This window comes from Panthera pardus, unplaced genomic scaffold, assembly GCF_024362965.1.
Source record: "Panthera pardus isolate Hobbes unplaced genomic scaffold, ASM2436296v1 HiC_scaffold_222, whole genome shotgun sequence".
Taxonomy (NCBI): domain Eukaryota; kingdom Metazoa; phylum Chordata; class Mammalia; order Carnivora; family Felidae; genus Panthera; species Panthera pardus.
This window is the reverse complement of record NW_026526791.1, coordinates 14856-22100: the sequence shown is the minus strand read 5'-3', so window position 1 is coordinate 22100 and position 7245 is coordinate 14856. Positions and strand designations below refer to the sequence as shown.

The following is a 7245-nucleotide window of genomic DNA, read 5'->3' as shown; positions in this document are numbered from 1 at the left end:
CTTTGTCCAACTCTCAGGCTGACGTCTGCTGAGAAATATGGGGAGGAAGCTGGAAACGAGTCCCAGGGAAAGAGAGACATGTGGGCCCCTGCACCTCCAGCCCCCACTTTTCCACACAGGTACCTTCTCCTGCCTCCTGTCATCACTGATATACACTACCACCCACCGTCAACCCCAACTTTGATCTGCCTCCCTCTTCCCACCTCATTCTTGGAGAGCTTCAGGATCTTGACTGTGGGGACCATCTGTATAATGTCAGACAGGCCATCCAGCCTGTACAGTTTGTTGTTGCTCGAGTTCAAGGACAACAGCTTTTTGTGAGAAGGAGTTAGAGTCACAGTTACTATCTAGGGCCTCAGAAACAAGTCTTCCCTCCACACCATTCGTACCATCCTCTACCATAAAAACAGCACTGGGCATAAGGCCTCACATCAGAGGGAACTCTTTTCAATGATCTTCAGGGTGGCAGCCATGCATTTTCTTCAATTCAGGATTATATCAATATCATGGCCCACCAAGTCTTCAACAATCTGAGAAGAGGCAATAGGAAGGCTGAGAGGGTTCCAGGGTCAGTACCAACCCCTCCCCACATTGTCATCCTTTAAGTATCCCTCCCAGGCAGATCCCTGCCCTAGCATTACTGCTGTCAACTGTACCTGGGTCAAAGCAGAGCCTCTGGAGGTCAAGAATTTGCTGGGAGACATCATAGTGTTTGTTCATGGTCAGCTGCAGAAAGAGATGGAGACAGCCACTGTGAGGCTCTGGTGGGGATAGGGAAATCGGGGGCTGGAGGAAGAAGACGTAGGTCTGGGTGTGAACACACAATGGGCCTTGAGTCTGCATTACCTTTAGATGTTCCATTTCTTCTGGCTCCAACTCATACCACACAGAGTAGGATACAGCAGAATGACTGACAAAGAGATATCTACAGAAAGGAGGGGTGGGGTAAGCACTAGGAACTCTCATTCTAAAGAAGACAGCTAACCCCTGGCCTGTCCTCCTTCCCCAGGACTAGGTACAGGTAATGTCCTTGACACAAACCTTCTGGTTCTCCTCGTTACACATCTTAGAGCTGACACCCTTCAATGCAGAGGCAGTGTCAGCATCCTGGACAAAGTTCTAGGCCTGTGTTTTCACATAGTGGAACTACAGGTGGCAGAAGCAACAGAAAAAGTGTTGGAGAACCAGCTCTCCCCCTTCCCTGTGCCCACTCCTCTGGCTTCACCATTCTCTTATACATCAAAAGGGGTGAAGGGTACACTGCAATGGCTCAGGATTGAAATCAGTAGCCATGTATTGTCATACTTTCTTCCATAGGGCATGTAAGGGGTAAAAGAGAGGATAGGAGAGAAGAGTGGCAACATGGAATTAAGACTAGAGAACAGATCCTTTTCCAACCACCTACTGAGCTTGAAAAGAAAGTGCTAAAAAAAGGATCATTGACATAATTTCATATTTTGTACCAAATATGGATTTCTTTATTTTTATTGTTTTATTTATTTTTTTAGAGAGAGAGAAAGCATGCTCAAGTGGAGCAGGGGCAGAGAGAGGGGGACAGAGGATCCAAAGCCGGCTCTGTGCTGACAGCAGTAAGCCCGATGTAGGGTTTGAACTCGTGAACTGTGAAACCATGACCTGAGCCAAAGTTGGACACTCAACTGACATTAGCCACCCAGGTGCTCCCCCAAATAGGGATTTATTAAATGCCCTTTCTCTCCATTCAAACCTCTCCTTCCAAATAAACACTTAAGATATTAGACGTGATCTTCCTTTTATACATTTCCAGGAGATTCTATCTCGTGAAGACCCTGCTTGCCCCTCAGATAAAGTCTCCAGAGACTCGACCTCCATCTCCCGCACTCATCTTGAGCCAAACTGAGACATCCAGTGGAAAGTTGCTCCATCACCTTGGGTGCAGTTTTCACCTTTGCTTTTAGCCATCCTCTACTCTTATCCCTTTACATCATTTCTCTGAACCTACCCTTAGGTGACCGAGGCAGATAACTCCTAGAAGAAAGAAAGAAAGAAAGAAAGAAAGAAAGAAAGAAAGAAAGAAAGAAAGAAAGAAAGAAAGAAAGAAAGGGACACATTACAAATCTCACCTGTTCCCAGCAAAATAATCTAGCACCTCTACACAAGACCATCACAGCTGCCCTGACGTGTCTCTCCTGCACATTCCATACGTCTTGCCAGAACTGTGATCTCGAACCCACTCTTATGGTTCCATCTTGCCCATTCACCTTCATTTATCTCCATAGAGTAATTCTTTCTTTCCATATGTCCACATTAGCATGGACAAAACTTTAATAATGCCACTGGCCCCTCCCATGGTACAGTTCGTTGGCCTAGTGGATGCTGTGGGGAAGTGGAGAGAAAGAAGAAATCCATGAGTTCTAAAAAAGATTTCTACACTTTTGCCCCTCGGATACCAAGACTACCAGACTACCATTAAGATTGCTCAACCATTAATTAATGCCTACACTCTGTCATGTTGTAGGGAAAAAAAAGATATAGTTAACTACAGGGTTATGTATTCCACTGGCTAGTACAGGTCAACCATGATGACTGATCACTTAACATTGTTAAAGAAGAGACAACAGGCCCCAAATGGAGTCACTAATGCTATAAGCGTGTGTCACCTAATTTCAGGTGATTACACCTAATACAGGTCACCTTATTTACTTAATACCTAACCTAATTGCAGTCTCAGCCTCTCTCAGGAATGTAATCTTAACTAGTTAGTCTGGCATCTCCTGGTCAGTACTAGTGAGGTAATCTGCTTAATAGGCCCCTGCCATCCCCCAAAAGGAAGGTCACCTTGTCTGAAACAATCCACTATTTGTTAGTAATTTCCTTGTCCTGTTGCTTTCTGCCTATAAAGGTCTTCCATTTTGACCAGCTCTTAGGAACTTCTTTCCATTTGCTAGACGGCATGCTGCCTAATTCATGGATTGTTGAATAAATCCAATAATATCTTTAAAATTTACTCACTTGAATTTATTTTTAACACTATCTTATTTGGGGTTGTACATAAGTATCATTCATTGCTGCTTCTCCCTCTTGTTCATGGATTCATGAAGATGAATGCCAGAAATGCCATGTTTATATCAGCTTTCATACTTCCTTGGGAAACACCCAGGTATCTAGGTCCTCTTTGAAAGGAATTCTGTCTATCAACATACTCTGAAATCAGGAAGAACGGTATAAAAACAACAAAATTAAAACCAAATCAAGGTAGAAAACACATCAATGGCCTGAATAACAGAGAAAAGTCCTGTGATAACTTTTATGGGTAATGAAGAAATATCGTTCACTTTTTTCATCTAAAAAGAAATATAACAACAACATGCTTAAAGTTTGGAAACCTCCACTATGGATCTGCTTCCTGGAAGATGAGAGGTAGGGAGCATCCTCAGCCCGGGAGAGAACAAGCACACAAAGAAGGGTTGGGCAGACGGTCCATTCTGAGATCTTAGTTCCTGCTCTGACATTTCCAGGCTGGGTGACCTGGCACAAGTTAATTACTGTCTATAACCCCCCTACTCCAACCTGAACTCTAAAGCAATAACAGAATCTACCCTGACTGTGTGGTGCTATGTTTCAAGAGTCAAAGGCAAGTTACCCACCTGGATGGAGAATTCTATAAACAAACAATTAGTCTGAAGAAATACCCAGCATTAAGCCTGGTGAGACAAAATGATGGAGGATCCTGAAAGAGAAAGGACAAGAGTTGAAGGTGTCGTAGAAAATAATAACAACATATGTTCAATTGGTCCCAGATAAAAAGGAAAGGCAACAGTACAGAAGATATATTTAAATAAATGATAGTTGGGAAGTTTAAAAAGTGACCAAAGACATCAAGTCACAGATTCACAAAGCTCTGTGTTTGTCAAGCCTACAGGGGTATGAGGAAAACCAAACCTAGGCCTTATTGATTATCTCAAAAGAAAGGAAAGGAAAAGGAAATTAGAGCAGAAATAAATGTAATAAAAATAAATATAAAGCAAATATTAGGATGACATGTTTAAGCCAAATTATGTATGTTAATGCCATTACATGTAGGCAGATGAAATATTCCAAATCGAAAGGCAAACATCGGGCTAGATAAAAATTCCGTCAAATGCACCTTAAAAGAGACACATGTAAAGTTTATTGATACAGAAAATTAGGGGAAATGTCAACTTAAACATTAACCAACAGAAATCTAGTATACCCATCTTAACTGGGTATGCTACTATACCCATCTTAATTGGTCTTTTTGTCCCTCCTGCTACAAAGCTCCGAAAATTCTTGGAATATTCTATGTTGAAAATGATAAATCTGTCTTTTTTATGTTAGTGAGATGACTTTTGGAAAACACCTAAGGTTGGGGGTTGGTTGCCAGAAGAACCCACCAAGAGATTAGAGGGTTAGAACTTTCAGTCCTACTTCCCTGACCTCTAGGGAAGACAAGGGGCTGGAGACTGAGTCCAATCACCGATGGCCAATAATTTAATCCTGACCATGTAATTAAGCCTCCATGAAACACCCCAAAGGACCAGGTTCAGAGATTCCAGGTTGGTAAACCGGAATGCCTCCATGTGCCACTGTGTCGTGCCCCAAACCTCACGGGGACAGAAGCCTCTGCGTTTGGGGCCTCACCCCATGTATCCCTTCATCTGGCTGTCGATTCCTATTCTTTAATATCCTTTGTAATAAACCAGTGATGTAGTGAATAAACAAGTTTCCCGAGTTCTGTAAGCCACTCTAGCTAATTAATCGAACCCAAGGAAGGGGTTGTGGGAATCTCTGACTTATAGCCAGAGTGTCAGAAGCACAGGTAACAACTTGGACTCGAGATTAGCATCTAAAGTAGAGGGCAGTCTTGTGGGACTGAGCCCTTAACCTGTGGAATCTGATGCCATCTCCAGGCAGATGGTGTCAGAATTGAGTTACCTTATAGGACACCCAGCTTGTGTAGGAGACTTGCTTGAATATGTGTGGGGGGAAACCCACACATTGGAATTGGGTACAGTATATTAACACCTAAAACTGACAGAAGTAAATGGAAAAATGGACAAATCCACTATCACAACTGGAAATTTTAACACATCTCACTGAGTGATAGCGAAAACAGGGAAACAAAAATTCAGTTAGATGAATTAGATTTAAACAATGTTAGTAACAAGTGCTTGCTTCAGCAGCACATATAATAAAATTGAAACGATACAGAGAAGATTAGCATGGCCCCTGAACAAGGATGACACTCAAATTTGTGAAGCATTCTGTATATTTTTTTAAATGTTATTAACCAATTTATTTACTTAACTGACATGAAACATGGCAGAATAAGTCACATGCTGGGCCATAAAGGAAGCCTTGGGAAACTTCCAAGAGCATAATGCAATCTAGCCTGAGTGGTTGGTGTGAAGATTCAAGGGTAATGTTGGGTTCTCTGCCGCTCTCCTACCTTTACATCAATCGCAAGAACATTAATCTCCAACAACCCCCTGGCTCCAAAAGACCCTCTCCACATACCAAACCCTGGACCTAAGAGGAGCACATGACTCTGGCCTTTACCCTCAACTAAATGTCTTAAAATATACCTGAGATATGCTGTAATCAGGTACAGTGAGACGGCAGACATGGAGCCAATGTCCTTGAAAGAAGAGTTTATTACCTACAGGTCCCAAGAGGAGGGGACATACAATAACACTCAGGGTCACACGAGGAAACTCCTGGTGGAGCTGTCAGGTGGCAGAGAGAATGAGGGGAAAACATGAACCAGAGTCTTTATTCTGGTTTTATGGAAACGAACGGGAGAAGCAAGATCAGTATGCTGAGTAAAACTTTGGATTGAAAAGTTGGAATAATTTTGGTGGGCTCTGAGTGATAAGGGTAGCCCCTAGTTGTCCAGTGTCTGGACTTGGGGTGATTTAGGGAAAGGAGAATATTGGACTGGGGTGTGAGAGTTTGATAAAGGAGGTGGCTGGGGGTGTGGGCTCTGGATTTGCTGGTTTACATATCAAAATCATGTTCATAGGCAAGTTGACTGCTAGCTCAAGGAATTAGCTCACCCTAGGAGACCCAGTTCCTCACCAGGTCCACAGGCTCTTGTGGTATCAAACCATCAGAAAATATAGTTAATAGAAAACATGATGAATACACCGAGGGTAAGATTTCACCTCAGTCATAACCATAGCCATAGGAGGAGAGGTTTTCCATGTAGAACTAGGATAGGTGTATCATGGCCCATTGGGGTCATGTCCTCAGAAGAAAGGAAAACACTCAGCCTGGGCACTTGCCACCTCCCATCTAAAGGGGGATTACTGGGTTCCTGTTGGATGGAGTTGGAGAGGGGGACCAGAACCCTCCTGGCCTGTGTGGTCCTGAGACTGAGGACCAGCACTGACCAACCCACCCATGGAGTGACCTGCAGGCAGTGACCCATCACCAATGTATTCACAGGGCACTTATGAGGGTCTGAGGCTGGAGGTTTGGAGAAGATCCAGGAGGGCTGCTGAGGAAGGCAAGAGCAGACCCCAAACCACTTTGTCAGGGCCACACAAACAAGATGGAGTCCTGATAGGAAAACCCTTCCCCAGGGGCATAAGGAAGAGATCGCTGGCAGCCAGAAACACACACATGCGCACACACACACACACACACACACCTTCCAGTTCTTACTTCCTCCTGAGTTTTGTGACCAGCCTAATGCCCCAGGAGCTATTTCCAACTGCACCACTCTTACACAGGAGGCCAACCAGAGTCCAGGAAGCCTAAGACCCAAGTACTTTGCAAATATAGGAGATTCTATGGCCTACTGTATAACATGATGTTCCTTCATTTTTCCTCAAAAGGGGATTCTGACCACATAGTCACCAGCTCCTTGCCTTTGCTGAGGTTGCTGAGTTTTAGCTACAGGAGTTTCTCTGGGGCCATTCAGATACTACAGAGAAATCGAGACCGGAACTGAGCTCCATGAGATACGATGACGCTGCCATGCATAGCTGCAACTAACTCTTTCTGCAATACAGTTGACCCTTGAACACAGGGTTCAACTGCACAGGTCCATTTATAAGAATATTTCTTTTTTACGCTTCAGTCCTGTAAATGTATTTTCTCTTCTTTACGATTTTCTTCATAACATTTTCTTTTCTCCATCTTACTTTCTTATAAGAATACAGTTTATAGGGGCACCTGAGTAGCTCAGTCAATTAAGTGTCTGACAGTTGATTTTAGCTCAGGTCATGATTTCACAGTTCA

The 7245-nt window shown here is 43.4% G+C and overlaps 1 long non-coding RNA gene and 1 other non-coding gene across 2 annotated transcripts; one reads left to right on the top strand and one right to left on the bottom strand.

Moving 5' to 3' along the window:
- Nucleotides 1-1487: 1487 nt before the first annotated feature.
- On the bottom strand, nucleotides 1488-4053 carry LOC109256473 (uncharacterized). The gene is made up of 3 exons (XR_008416806.1): nucleotides 3627-4053; nucleotides 2992-3183; nucleotides 1488-2007 (listed from the first exon to the last, which is right to left on the bottom strand). It is a non-coding gene; the product is annotated as an uncharacterized LOC109256473 (long non-coding RNA).
- A 1114-nt stretch (nucleotides 4054-5167) lies between these two features.
- LOC128772647 (U6 spliceosomal RNA) lies at nucleotides 5168-5274 on the top strand. Its single transcript, XR_008416807.1, has one exon. It is a non-coding gene; the product is annotated as a U6 spliceosomal RNA (small nuclear RNA).
- Nucleotides 5275-7245: the final 1971 nt, after the last annotated feature.